Raw genomic sequence first — 15,921 nt, 5'->3', positions numbered from 1 at the left:
TTTCTTTCTTTCTTTCTTTCTTTCTTTCTTTCTTTCTTTCTTTCTTTCTTTCTTTCTTTCTTTTCTTTCTTTCTTCTTTCTTTTTTTTAGAGAAAAAGAAAGAGCACATGACTGGGGAAGGGCAGAGGGAGAGGGAGAGAGAGAATCTTAAGCAGGCTCCATACTCAGCGCAGAGCCCGACGAGGGGCTCAATCTCATGACCCTGAGATCATGACCTGAGCAGAAATCAAGAGTCAGATGCTTAACCAACTGAGCCACCCAGGCGCACCAAGCATCTTTTCATGTGTCTGTTGGCCATGTGAGGTCTTTGGGAAAATGTCTATTCATGTGTTCTGTCTATTTTTTACTTGGATTATTTGTTTTTTTGGGTGTTGAATTTTATAAGTTCTTTATATATTTTGGATACTAACCCTTTATTGGATATGTCATTTGCAGATATCTTCTCCCATTCCGAAGGTTGACTTTTAGTTTTGTTGATTGTTTCCTTTGCTGTGCAGAATATTTTGATGTGGTTCCAATAGTTTATTTTTGCTTTTGTTTCCCTTGCCTCAGGAGACATATCTAGAAAGAAGTTGCTATGGCTGATGTCAAAGAAGTTACTGTCTGTGTTCTTTTCTAGGATTTTTATGGTTTCGGGTCTCACATTTAGGTCTTTCATGCATTTTTAATTTATTTCTGTGCATGATATAAGAAAGTGGTCCAGTTTCATTCTTTTGCCTGTTGCTGTCCAGTTTTCCCAACACCATTTGTTGAAGAGATTGTCTTTCCTATTGGATATTCATTCTTGCTTTGTCAAAGATTAATTGACCATATAGTTGTGGGTTCATTTCTGGATTTTCTATTCTGTTCTATTCTGTTTTTGTGCTAGTACCATACTGTTTTGAGTACTACAGCTTTGTAACGTAACTTGCAGTCTGGAATTGTGATGTCTGTAGCTTTGTTTTTCTTTTTCAATATTGCTTTGGCTATTTGGGGTCTTTTGTGGTTCTATATAAATTTTAGGATGGTTTGTTCTAGTTCTGTTGAAAATGCTGTTGATACTTTGATAGGGATTGCGTTAAATGTGTAGATTGTTTTGGGTATGTTAAACATTTTAACGATATTTTTTCTTCTAGTCCATGAGCATGGAATGTCTTTCCATTTCTTTGTGTCCTCTTCATTTTCTTTCATCAGTGTTTTATAGTTTTCAGAGTACAGGTCTTTCACCTCTTTGATTAGGTTTATTCCTGGGTATCTTATTATTTTTGGTGCAGTTATAAATGGAATTGTTTTCTTAATTTCTCTTTCTGCCGCTTCATTATTGGTGTATAGAAATGCAACAGATTTCAGCACGTTGATTTTTGTATCCTGTGATTTTACTGAATTCATTTATCAGTTCTAGCAGTTTTTGGGTGAAGTCTTCAGGGTTTTCTATATATAGTATCATGTCATCTGCAAATAGTGAAAGTTTTATTTCTTCCTTACCAATTTGGATTCATTTTATTTCTTTTTGTTGTCTGATTGGCTAGGGCTTCCAATCCTATGCCAAGTAAAAGTGGTGAGAATGGACATCCTTGTCTTGTTCCCGACCTTAGGGGGAAAAGCTCTCAGCTTTTCTTGGGGGAATTATTTAAAAGCTCCTAGTTCTTCTGTAGCACCATGATAACCCATGGGGGCTTCCTTTAAAGTAATTTGGGTCTCCTATCATTTTGCTATTTCAAGCAGCAATAACTGAGCACCTATTGTATGCCAGACTCTTGCCATATAAGAAGAAATGACTAACACTTAGTAGGCCCTTCAAGTATGTGCACAGCACTGGTCTAAGTTTCTGACTGGTGTTATCACACATCATCCCTGAAATACCCTCTTATTATCCCCATTTTACAGATGAGGAAAATGAGGCACAGAGAAGCTAAAGCAACTTGTTTATGATTCCACAGTCAGCAAGCTGTGGAACAGCAATTCATACCCAGATGGGTCTGGCTCTGGGCCATTTTATTTTATTTATTTTATTTTTTTATTTTATTTTTATTTTTTTAAAAAGATTTTATTTATTTATTTGACAGAGAGAGACACAGTGAGAGAGGGAACACAAGCAGGGGGAGTGGGAGAGGGAGAAGCAGGCTTCCCGCCAAGCAGGGAGCCCGATGCGGGGCTTGATCCCAGGACTCTGGGATCATGACCTGAGCCGAAGGCAGGCGCTTAACGACTGAGCCACCCAGGCGCCCCATCTGGGCCATTTTAATAATCTGAATTGGACAGATAGTAATAATCTGAATGTGCTGTCTTGAAGGAGCTCACATCCTAGAAAGGAAGCCGGACAGTGGGGCAAAGGGCCAATGATAAAGTCAAACCCAGGATACTGTGGGCACCTGAGGGTGGAGGAGCATCTGAGTCAGTGTGGTTAGGAAAAGCATCCCCAGAATGCAGCTTGGAACTCAGTCTTAAAGACCAGGTGATGAGTGAGACAAAGGCATTCTAGCTACAGGGACAGAATGTCCCAAAGTCCCCAAGTCCAGAGACACAGAACAGTATACCATATGTGCTGAATTACAAGGTGCTAGAGCAAGAGCACGAGGCAAGGAGTGTTGGGGGATGAGAATCAGAGATGGTCCAGGACTGGGGTTGCCAAGTGGAGGAATTAGAATGTCAGAGAAACCCATTACTCCCTGAAAAACATCCAGGACGAACTGGGTTGGCAGAAACTGGTTAAATTAAAAGGACAGCAGGTACATGTTGGTTAAATTGAAGAACAGAAGAAGCCAATGCCTTTAGAAATGTTGCTCAAAAGCTTAGCGCAGACAGAATTATACTGAGTGCAAGGAGACCTGGGCACAAGTTAGCTGGGTCACTGGACCGGGTTGCTGGATTGCACAACTCCAGAGGGCGCCATCCACTTCATGGTCTATGTCTGTGGTGCCATCAGGAGCAGTGCTGTCCATCGGCACTTTCTGCAAACACAGAACTGTTCTATGTCCGCACTATCTACGAGGGCAACCACCAGCTGTATGTAGCCATTGAGCATTTGAAATGTGTCTTGTGTGACTGAGAAACTGCATTTTAAATTGTATTTAATTTTAATGAAATTTCATCTGATTTTAGTTAGCTAAAATTTAAATTCCAGGAGCAGCCACTGTTTGGACAGCACAGCCCCGGAGTCTTGCAGTGCCCAGCCTGTGTGGCTAAATATGGTTTTGACGTCTCGTCTGTGTTTCTTGGGCACACCACATGACTTTCAGATCACTGCTATTTTTCTTTGTGTCATCAGGAATGCTACACTGAAACATGCAATGGGACAAATTAACAGGCATCTCAAAGATAATTAATGGTTTGAGTGATGTAAAAAAGCCAAAACCAACCAACCAGCAAACCAAACAACAAACTAACTCAAACAATCGGTCATGGAGAAACTTGGCATCCTTGATATCCATGGGACAAAAAGTGTCAGCTGGGTGGCTTTGGTGGAGGTGGGGCAGGATGGTCCTCCTAAGTCATGGTCTCTAACTCATACCACACGTAAGCATCTATCAAGTAGGGTGGTGACCACTTGTAAGTGGAATTAATGGCCCTAGTTTTTCATACTCCTTGACATATGCCTTTGCAGCTCCTTAGATTGCTCCAAGGATTGCCCCTTGAATTTGGGTCTGGTCACCTGATTCACTTTAGCCAATGGAATGGCAACATGTGTGATGTCACCAGAGAGTCAAAAAGTACTTGCATAAAGGGACTTGCCATCTTGTACACTCCCACCACCATAGGAAGAACTTGCAGGGCCCTTGCCTGATGGCCCCAGGGAGAGGACGAGAAGCAAGTGGAACTGAGCCATGGCAGGTTGGCCTCGGCTATCCAAACTCAGCCAGCCCAGAGGTACACGAGTGAGCCCAGCCTCTATCAGCCAGCCCCAGTCAACTCAAACACGTGCGTGTAATGAATGCCTTCTGCCATATGTCACGGAGATTTTATGGTTATTTTGAGGCAGAGGTTAACTGATACATGGCTGTTAATTATTTGATTTGAAATGCCCTTAATCTCCCTGAATATTTGAAATTCCAGTATTTAAGGGTCTATATTACTCTCATCTCTACCCTTTGACACTCTGGTTTCTCTTGATAGCATTTACAATTTAAATATTTCTTTTTAAGAACTCTACCTACTCACTAAAGGATATGGTACCAGAAAGAAAGTTTTTAAGTTATGTGTAATATTAACCCCCAGAGATAATCACAGTTAACATTTTGTTGTATGTCCTTTCGGATGCAGAGATAGATGGATGCATACCTCTATATGCATATACAAACACACGCATATGTGCATACATACACACACCCCTATACATGGGATCATATTACACAGAAACCTGTGTTCTACATTATTTTATTTAGCTCAGCACCATATACCATCAGCATTTCCCTGTGTCCTTAAATATTCTCCAGGAACATGATTCTTAGCAGCTGCATATTAGTATTCTATGGTATGTATCATATTTTATTTAGCCATTCCCTACTTTTGGACATTTCAATTTTTTTGCAATTTTTCACCATTATAAACGATACTGCAATGTTCATCTTTGTACATAAATCTCAGTGTGCTTCTATGATTGTACCCTCAGGCTATGTTCCTAGAAGTGAAATTCCTTGGTGAGAAGGTCTGGACAGTTTTAATAAGGTATTGCCAAATTGTCCCCCAGAAAGGGCAATTTATAGCCCCACCAGCAGAATAAGAAAGGGGTTGATATTTGTCATTTATAAGGGCATACTGGAGACATTTCAAAGCAGGCAGACTGGGACTGGGATCTCTTTGGGTTTGTGGCTTACACAGGACCATCAACCCGAATTGTGTGGAATTCTATTAAATGTAACATTGAGTGGATCCCAACACTCTTGACCTGCCTGGTCACCCCTCGCTGTGTGATTTCTGGCTGAGCTTGGGTAGTGTTGTTTAGGAAAGATAGACACGCCTGATTTTTTCAGGTGCAGGGGTGGGGGTGCCTGGCAGGTGTCTTCTTTGATGACAGTACCTGCCTTTATGGAATACCCCCATCACCCAAGGGCAAACTCCAGGTCCACCACTCTGTAACTTCGAGACTTAGCCAATCCACTTATTCTCTCGAAGCCCAGGTTTTGTCATTGGTATAATGAGGGCAGGACTGTGTCTTAAACTGGCAAATCATCTAGCAAAGGCCTCGACGCTTAGAAGGTACTCTAGAAATAATTAATTTTGTCATTTGGTTTCTAAAGAGGAGCCACTCCTGCAGGGGAGGTGGGAAATGGTTACAAATTCAGTCATTGCCAAACTTCTTCTCTGACTCTCGTGTATCCCAGATGAAGTTTTCAGAGGTTTGTGACAAAATGAAAAATAATGTGTAGGTGGTTGTTAATAGAGACACATATATCTCTCAAGGCTTGTCCTTTATTATGAGATAATGTGCTTTTGATTTTTTTTTGAGCTTAAAACCCTTTCTTAAGTGAAATATGGAATTTTGCTCTATTAATAATGGCTAAGTAAGTGCTGATTGAGCTGATCTTCTCACAGATAATAAATACCAGCCTTGGAAGAAAAGATAAAAAAAACCCCAGCTCCCTGCAGGAAACTCCAATAGGAAGTTTTAAGGAAAGGACAGAAACTCTTTCTGTCCTTCAGAGACAGAGGACAGAGTTCTGGACAACTGCCCTCAAAGGAAAGGAGACAGAGTAGGGAGCCTTAAATCCATGGATAAATTCTGCCCAAAACTCTGGCTGACTTCTGAAGCATCCTTGCTTGTGGCAAACCCTAAGCAGCCCAGATAAGGCTAAAAGAGAAGAACCCAGACTTGCACTGATACCCACCTGGTAGAACTTGCAGTTTGAGTCCAATTAAGTTCATTGCCTCCTAAAACAAATTAAAAAATCAACACCCTTTGGGGGAAATAGAACAGAATCCAGTCTCTACAGTGTAACATTTGAAATATCTAGCATACAATCCAAAATTACTCGAAATGCAAAGAAATAGGAAAATATGACTCATTCTCAAAAGAAAAGACAATCCATGGAAGCTGAGCCCACGATGACCCAGATGTGGGAATTAGCAGACAAGGATTTTTAAAGTAGCTGTTGTAACTGTGTTCAGTGATGTAAAGGAAAATCTGCTCATGATAAATGAAAAGATAAGAAATCTCAGCCAAGAATAGAAATGATAGGAAAAAAGCAAATGGAGATTCTAGCTCTAAAATGTATAATATCTGAAATAAAATATCCACGGCAAGGAGTTAACAGCAGAATAAAGATGACAGAGGAAAGAGTCAGTGAATTTGAAAATAGATCAATGGTATTTTTGAAGTATTAGTTGATGTACTTTCTCTCCTTTTTCCTTTTTCTCTCCATGCTTCTTCCACCCCAAGCTAAACAGATGGCTGGGCTATTTCCTAGGGGGAGGAATAGCATGGTATAAAAAATATATGGGACAGTATAAAGAAGAAAGTCTGCAAGTGCCTGACTTTAGTTTAGTGTTTAGTATTCAAACATCTCAGCCATCGGGAGAATGAAAAGAATTCCAAAGAATTCCCAAGTGGTTGGAATGGAGTTTAAGGAGAGAGTGGGCCTTCTCCCTAGATCGAGTGGTGGGGGGTGAGGAGAGGGAATTTTAGCAGAAATAATGGTGCATTCTGGAGAAAGATCAAGGTGAAGAGAGCTCTGGAACGTCTTGTGCTGTCAGTTAAATGTCCCAGTCGAGAAGTGACACATATCATTGTGTGCACGATTCACTGTGTAGAACCAGTCATGTGGCCCCACTCTGCGGCAAAGGCCCAGGAAGTACTATTCCACCATGAACCTAGAAGACAGAATCCGAAGAACATCTGGTGAAACAGTGCTGATGACCACAACAGACACCTTTGGGGCCCAAATCTTCTCTGACTGGGATTATTACAAATACTTCTCACAGGATCTCCTGTCCCCCAATTCCCATCCAGTCATCTCTCCCAACACAGACTGACTACTTTTCAGAAAGCATCATCACAGGGGAAAAGGAGATGATCCAAAGTGACACAGGGGGACCCACATTTTTTTGAATTACATTTTGTTTGGATCTCTTCTTTTTAGGTGAGTGTGTTGCCTGGTCTCATTGGTCCAGACCCATGGTGACCTACAATTTATTAGAGTAGCCAGCTGCTTACTCTTTCTGTATCTTTGCCTTCTTGACACGTGGGAGGTTTCTTCCCTTTGGTAGCAACAAGGATTCTTCTTTTATCTCAGGAGAACTTGGACAAGCAAACCCACTCTTTCCATCATCACTCAAATATGCAGATGCAGCCAGTAATTGTAGGGACCTTTCTAGCTGGCAGGCAAAACAGGGGTGATGGAAAATTTCCATCCCAACCTCACATCTTCCTTCTTCTCTTACCCCATCTCGTGTCTTTTCTCTATGTGCACATTATTCTCTTGGCGCACTCAACAGTGTGTGACTTCCCAAAGGCTTACTAGCTTTGCATATGCTCTTAATTCTCCTGGGAATCTCCTTTTCCTCTATCTTGCATGCCTCCTTCCACTGATTTATTTACTAACAAAGATCTATTGAACACCTACTGTATGGTAGGTGGCACCCTAGGAGCAGAGGGTACAACTGTGAAGAAGACAACAATTCTTGCCCTCATGGAGCTTATAGTCTAGTGGGGAGAGACGAGCATTAAACAGAGGATCCCCAAAGAGTAAGAGAATGAAGACAACAGGATGCTTGGAGAGAGAACAGGAGGGAGACCTAATTTGGATGGGAGTGGGTCAAGGAATGAATGTGTGGCTGAGCAAGTGGCATTCCAACTGAAACCTAGAGTGTGATCAGAAATTAACCAGGTGAAGAACAGAGAAGAGCTTCCCAGGAAGAGAGGGAACAGCATCTGCAAAAGGCCTGCATTAGAAGGAGCTCTGTGCTTTTGAGGAACCATCTGAACAAGGCAAAGGCTGGTGTGCCAAGGCTCAGCTCAGATACCCTCTCTCTCCTGGGAAACCTTCTCTGGCTCCCCTGTACCTCTTGGTACATCCTTCCTTTATGTACCCTATGCCAATATCACGTGTTTGTACCATCCAAATGCCATTTGGTGCTCCCCTGTCCCTCAGAAACTCATTTTGTCACTCAACAAGTGATTTGTGAGCATCTACTATGTGTCAGACCCTGTAGACACACCGGTAAATAAGATAAGGTCTCTGCCCTTCATGAGGCTTATGTTCTGGGAACAGAGAGATAATAAACAACACATGAACCAATAGTGCAAGTTCAGATGGTCGTGTGTGTCTTGAAGACATGGATATAGAATTACATGGTGTAGATTGGGGGGAGGTGCCCAAGAACACAGAGTGGTGAGGAAAGACTTAAGCGAAGAGGTGATAGTTGAAGATAGTTGAAGGTGATAGTTGAGAACTGAATGACGAGAAGCACTCAGCCCTGGAAAGGTTCTAGGAGTTGAGAGAGTGGTCCAGGCAGAACAGGAACAGACAGCCCTGGGGTGGTAGCAAGATGGGTCTTTTCAAGGAACAGAAAGAAGGACTTTACAGGGACATGAAGGCCAGGATAAGAACTCAGGATTTTGTTGTAAATGCAACGGGAAGCCATCAGAGGGTTTGAAACAGCCCTGGACTCAGGGACTTTATAAATGTAGATATCAAGACCTGGTTGCATTTCAAAAGCTCCCTCTGGTTACTGGTAGAGAACGGACAGTGTGGGAGGGGGCAGGCATAGAAACAGGAGCCCACGTAGGAGCATACCAGTCTTCCTGGTGGGCCTTGGTCACAGCTTGCAAACTTGCCTCAAAGATTCCTGATACCATGGCCTGAGATGATCCAAAGGCCTCCCCAGGATTTCTTAAGGGCCTGGTTCCTCGTGGTCTCTTCTGTCTCCAACCCCTGCGTCTGCACTCTGGTTCCATAATTTGTGGAAGATGAGAGGATCATGCCACACGGTACTGCTCCTGGCCTTCCCACTGTTCCTGGCACCCTCCTTCCTTTCTTTCCTGCCCTGGGGAACAATCAAATCCTGTCCGTGGTCTCTCGGAGAGCAGCTTCATTCTCTTCTCTTGAAGTCTTGGCACCAGCAGCACTCATGCCCATAGGGAACCAGTTTTGCCCCTGGTGAATTTATTAAGACATCCTTCCAAACAAATACAGCAGTTGCCCCAAAAAGGAATCCTGGTGAATAAAACCTTGTCCAGTTTGTGGCATGCCAGCCTCTCTGGTTAGCAAGAGGGCTGCTTGAGGGCAGGAGCTGTGTGTGAATATTGGTGTCCTTGTTATGTTCTCCCAGAGTCAGATCCTGGGACAAGGATTCCTGAGCATGCGATTTATTAGGAAAGTGCTCCCAGGAGAAACTGACAGCAATGGAGCAGGGAAACAGGACAGGGAAGGGGATGCAGCCAGAAAGGGCTCGATTTCAGACCAAGTTCAGGCTGATCCGTGGGGAGCTCTGGAGTGTAAATGACATCTTAGAGTCTGTCCCATCTTGAGCCATGGAGCAGCTGGGCTTGTACATGCCTACCCATGTGAGTCATTGGGGGATGACAGTTCCCAGGCCCTTCTACGGCTGAGAAGTGGGCGATGGTGATCCTGTAGCTCAAAGGCAGTCCTCTGAAGAAGGTAGCAGGAGTGCGCTGGGCACGCAGAAGCTGGAAGAGGAGCAGAGAACTGATAAAGGGGGTGGGCAGAACACTGACAGTGTCCACACACCATCTACCCTCCGGGTCCCAGAACAATTGATGCCAAATGGGTCCTCAGTGGCTGTTTGTTGAATGAACAAGTGAATCAGTGTCCAAGATTTCAGACAGGTGTGTATTACAGTGCGCACAAGGGGACTAGAAAGGCAGAAAACTCTTAGTGAAGAAGGCTCTTCTGTACTTCAGGGATGGGGTGTGGACAGGCAGGGCTTGGAATCCCAGTGACAACAGCAGGTGAGGTCTCAGATGCACCACGACAGTTAGCCATGCCCTATTCTCTGGGAATGTCTCAGTAACAATTGTTATGTTTGTGCAGTGTTTTGACATTTTACGAGTTGCTTTTCCATTTAATGTTCTCACTTGGCCCGTAAAACATGCCCATGAAAGAGATTATTCCCATTTCAGAGAAAAAGGAAGTCCAGGGAAGTTAGCCCACCAAATTTCCTGTAGTGGAGGAGTGACAGGGCCAGACTTGCACTCATCAGTAAAGGTGGTTGATAATGATTAATTAGGTTCCTAAGGATGCTTAAGATGATTATTTAAAGAAGTTGCTCTTTGCTTCTGAGGCAGCCCGGTGTAAGGTGAAGGTTGCAACGTGGTGGTCCACACAATGATTCTCACTTGCACAATGCTGTGGTCTGCATGTTTGTGTCCCCTGCCGCTCCCAGTTCATCTGTTGAAATCCTAACCTCCAAAGGTGATGGTATTAGGAGGTGAGGCTTTGAGAGGCTTTTAAGTCAGGAAGGTGGAGGGCCTCACCAATGGGATTAGTGCCTTATGAACGAGTCTCCAGAGAGCAATCTTGCCCTCGAATTCCCCTTGGATTTCTGTGGACATTGCCGGCCTGCGGTCTCCCCCATCAGGCCAGCTTCTTGCGTTTCTGCTGTCTGCCAGACTTAGTAGGCATATGAATTTGCAGTCCCTGCTGAATACGAAGGAAGTATAGCTTGGACAGGGGAGACTAGAATTCAAGTCCTGGCTCTGACATTTGCTGCGTGACCTTGGGAAATTACCTCTCCTCTCCGTGTCTGGTTTTGTTTCATGAGGACGACTTTGGGCTTAATTTCCAACTTTCTACAACTGAAACTTTCTCTCCCACACACCTCTGAATTTACCCTTGGTGGGATGCTGCCTGCCAGCGCTGATCTGAGCTTTTCCTGCTGGCGGCCCCTCCTCCTGCCCTGATTCACAGCTTCTACATCTTTGGGGAGCCCTGTCTCTGTCGGGGCTCCTCTCCTCATTCCACAGGGGGGTTATATTCTGGATCGTTCCGCTTGGCTTGTTGTTTACAAAATGAGAGGTTGACCATGTTTCTCTTTCTTTTTTGGTTAATATCTGCAATTTGCCCTCATTTAATTCATATATATCAGCTATTAGTTTGCTCACCTTCCACGATTATTTTCATGCACCCTTGGGCTCATAAACCATTGTTCCAAGTGGTGTGTTGCCTATTTTAAGAACTTAATTTGTTTGTAATGTGCACATCAGCTGCATGATTTGTTTCTTGCTTGTAATTAACTTTTAAGCTGATGCCATTCCCCCGCCAAAAATGAAACTCAAGGTAAAGTCGGTAAGATTAATCATGCTGGCTGCATCCAAATCTTCCGACATCTTCCTCGGACTCAGCAAATTTGGGGGAAATGATATTTTTTTTCCTTCCACTTCCATCTGTTACCCTGCCGATCTTGGAGCTAGTCCATCCATTAGTGGGCTTGAGTGTCAGAGCTGGAATCTGACACTTTGCAGTTTCTGTACCAAGAGAAGCAAGCTCTTCTTCCAAACCCTCTCACCCTGCGACTTGAACCCATCTCTTCCTTCCTGAGAGGGTTCCTGGACCCATGAATCATGAAACGGTTGTATAATACATCCTGGCTTCCCGTATCCCTGTTGCCAATTTCCACCATCTTCTGCAATGATGTAAATTGGCAGTGTCTTGGATTCATAACCGGCATTGTGGGGGCAGTGGTTGGGTTGGACATAGCTAACTTTATTAATCTTCCCATCTAACAACACCGTATCTGTGGGCCATGGGTGAAGTCAACTTTCCTTTGTGGCTAAGCAGATTTAGAAATTGGGTTGTACTAGATCAGTGCTTCTCAAGACTTAATGTGCATCCAAGTCCCTGGGAGATCTTGCTAAAATAAAATACAGATTCTGATTTAGTAGGTCTAGGACGGGCCCTGAGAATCTGCATTTTAACAAGCTCCCAGAAGAGGCCAACGCTGCTGGGTCTAGGACCACACTTGGAGAGGTGGGCACTAGGTTGCAGGGTTCATGAAGACGGGAATCATATCAGTCTTGTTCCTCCCTGGCACATGGAAGCTCTCAACTATTTGCAGACTGGATGAGTCCATGAATGAGCTACACTCAGGAATATAGATTATCCTCTATCAGATCAATCTTACAGGAATGAGAGGTCTTCCTTCTTATTCCCACACTTAGAGAAAAAAAAAAGTAGTAATTTATATATTTCCCAATTTAGGAAGGGCTAAATGTCATACGCTGATTTATCTCCTCCATATATATGGTATTTATGTGTGTGCACACACATATGTTTGGCTTTTGGAGATGAATTTATAGTAACAGAACTGCTCTTCACCATGCGTCTCTTTCTAAGTATAGCCTGCCTGCCTTCATCCGAAAGGGCCCGCTTCCAGAGAGCCCTGCAAACTGAGAAATCCTTGTTCCTGTTTTAAAAATTTCTTCGGAGAGCTGCCTGGTTCTCCCTCTGAAGCACTGGCTTTTCCAACATTCTTCCAGGTCTCCGATGACATCAGTGGAAAAGCTTCAATTAAGTGCTTTCCATAATCTTTCTTCTCCAGAACATCCTGAAGCTTCTGGTATTTTCCAGCTACTACAGATGGGTTGTTAATTTTTCAAGAGGCCGAGATTGTAAATCCATGCACACACAAGGACTATTGGAAACCGGAAGTCAGGACTTAGGATCTGATGAGGGTGCTCATTTAAAGAGTTAGAAGGGCAGAATACTTAAAATTGAACCCATTTCCTAACGCATCTGATTTTATATTTGCAATTTCATCTTCATTTTCTCCAGGGGGGGCCTCCACATTGTTTCGGCGTCAGGATCCACCTGAACCTCTTCCTCCGAGACAGGCTGTGGGTTCTCTTGGATTTTCCCCACTGGGCTTCCTGGAGGACTGGGGACTCCTGGGGTTTCCTGGTTCAACCCCACTGTGGGATATGGGGAAAAGCCAAAAGTAGGAACAGAGTTGCTGAGAGGTGGTTGTGTGTCCAAGGCCTTGTGGGTAAGAGGTGGTGGAGACTCTCCAGGGACTCAGGCAGGCTGACCCAGAGCCGGCAGTCTGAACTAGTATGTTCTGTGGTCATGCCTCTCAAACTTCATGTTCCAAGGACTCTCACGGGGATCTTGTTAAATGCAGAATCTGATCCTGATGGATCTGGGGTAGGGTCTGAGACTCTACAGTTCCAACAAGCTTCCCAATGATGTTTGTGCTGTTGATCTGTGGCCCACACTCTGAGAACCATTGATCTAGCAGGTCTCACCCCTGACTGCACATTGAAAGCTTAAAAAAAACCAAAACAACAACAAAACCTGCCCCGTTGGCCCTACCCCCTGAAATTCTGATTTAACTGGTTTGGGGTGCCACATCCTGGGCATCATCAGTGTGAAAGTTCCCTGGGTGAATCTAGCGTGTATGTAGCAGGGCTGAGAACCACTAGTTTAGTGCTTTTTGTTGAGACTTCATCGTTCCAGGACCTCCCTGAAATCCCTGTCCACCTGCTCTGCAGGACAGTTCAGCACCCACCTCTGAGATAGAGACCAGACTAGGACAGACTCGGGATCTCCTCCTCACCCTGTCCTGCCCTGGGCTGGTGGGTTGGACCAGAGATGCTCTGGGTAGCATGGCAGTGGGAGGCAGGCAGGTGTTAGGCCAGATCTGGCATGGACACCACAAGGAGAGGAACAGAGGTGTCCCCTGGAGGCCAAGAGACACTTCCAAGCTGCTTTTTGCTGAAATGTTCAATGGCTGAACTGAAAATACCTTCTACTTTGCTGAGGAGGCTTTTGGGGATTCCCCTCCTGCCAGAAAGAGGGGCAGTAGGGGCCCTGGAGTCCAGGGAAGAGGATACCACTGGACCAGGACGTGTCAGCAAGGCCTGGAACACTGCCCGCCCAGGAGGAGACTGTGTAGGACAAGCTTAGTGCGTCTCAGCCCCGGCACGGATCCGTGCCGATGAAGGTCATCTGGTCCCGCTGTTCTTTGTGCTTTAGGACTTCACAGGAGATGCTGCTAGGGGTGTGTTCGTTTCCTATTGCTGCTGTATCAAGTAACACAAACTCTGACTGCCTTATAAAAAAACACAAATTGACCTTACAGTATTGGGGTGGGGGGTCAGAAGTCTGGTGTGGTTCTCCCTTGGCTAAAATCAACGTGTTCTTTTTTGGGGTCTCTGGGGCGAGAATCTGTTTCCTTGTCCTTTCCCAAGGCTGCCTATGCTCCTTGGCTCGGGGCCCCTTCCATCTTCGAAGCCAGTAACAGTGGGGTGAGCTCTCACATCCCTTCTCTCTGACCTCTTCCACTTTTAAGGACCTCCTTTGATTCATTGGGATCACCCAGATAATCCAGAATAATCTCCCTATTTTAGGGTTAGCTGATTAACAACCTTTAATTTTATCTGAAATCTCAGTTCCCCCTTTGCCAGGTAACAGGACATATTCACAGCTTCTAGGGATTAGGACATCTTTGGGGGGGGTCATGATTCTGCCTCACACAGGGGCTGGGGATGAGTCTCAGTGGGGGACCCCCATTTCTGATTCCTTACTTCTTCCAGACCAGTTCTGTTAAATAGGTTTCCATGTACAATGTCCTTCCCTTAAAATGTCCAAGACTAATAACAAAGTTTTTCAACCAGTAGTCTAGTCCCTCATTGCTCCAAATAGGATCCCTGGACCAGCAGCATGAGCATCACCTGGCAGCTTGCTAGAAATTCAGAATCTCAGGCTCTACCCCAGAACCTGCTGAACCAGAATCTACATTTTACCACAGACCTACGACAATCCGTACAGTTTGAGAAGGCCCTGGGATGGTTCCCTGCAAATGTGGCTGCTCATTAGAACCATCTAGAGTGTTTTAAAAACCCACTGACACCTGGGTCCCACCTGATTCACTGGCCTGGGGTGTGGCCTGGGCTTTGGGATTGTTCAGGTCTCCCAGGTGATTTTAATGTGCAGCACAGTTTGGGAATGGCTGGTCTAGTCTAGCTCCCTCCATGCACAGAAGAAGACGTTTCCCAGGGAGTGAAAATGACTTGTGCAGGGTAGCTCACAGGGTTGCTGGTTGTCCCAGGAGAAGAGTCAGACTCTTGGCTTTCTGGATTGAGGATTTCTGCCCCTACTCAGGGAAGCAAAAATAATAGCAACAACATCCGTGACAATTTGGGGGTAGAGAGCGAGGAGGAGCCTTCCCCCCTCACCCCCGCCTCTGTCCCGCTTTACAGTTTGACTTGTTCTTAATATCAAGCATGTTGTAGTTTTCATATATGAAAAATACTAAAGACTGGTTAAGAAACAAATCATAAAGAAAATAATGGTAACCATTTTTGGAAAAGCTGCACCATGCACCAGTAACTTTGTACTCACGTTATCGGTCAGTCCTCACTGGGTTTTGGCAAGGTGAGAGATGGCAATTGCCCTGTTCTGCACTTTTGAGGGAGGGTCTCCAGAGTTTTGTGGTTCAGGCACTAGAGTCTAGCTGGCAGCTGAGAACTTGAGTGACCCATGCTTAGCTCTCGGCTTGGCCCCTGCTGCAAGGTGGGAGGCGTGGGTGTGTGGCAGCCCCCAAAGATCTTGTCCCAGTTTCCCATTTCTGCCAGCTTGCCTGTCACGTGCTGTGTGGGTCACTGTACTTTGACCGTCAGCGTAGAACCCGGAACAAATCTCTATGTAACCCCTGACCATCTCCTCTTTTGCTTTTCTTTTTCCTCTGCTCTGGGTGAAGGCATTAAGAAACCACCTGCCTTTGCCTTTATTAATGTGGTTCCCAAATAGCCTCCTGGCACAACCATACGTTATAGAGAAAACCATTGGAAACCTTAATTATGATTATTAATTTTTTGAAGCTCAAAGCTTCTGCATAATGCTTACCTGCATTATCGGGTTAGTTGTAAGGATGATCATAATGATCATAAGAAATAGCGAACATTTATTGAGGTTTACTCCTCGCCAGGTTTTGTTCTTTACCTGCTTGAACTCATTTAAATCTCACAAGTTGACGAGGCGGCACAAT

Source organism: Phoca vitulina, unplaced genomic scaffold, assembly GCF_004348235.1.
Source record: "Phoca vitulina isolate PV1807 unplaced genomic scaffold, GSC_HSeal_1.0 scaffold66, whole genome shotgun sequence".
Taxonomy (NCBI): Eukaryota; Metazoa; Chordata; class Mammalia; order Carnivora; family Phocidae; genus Phoca; species Phoca vitulina.
The sequence above is the reverse complement of the archived record's forward strand: the minus strand, read 5'-3'. Positions refer to the sequence as shown.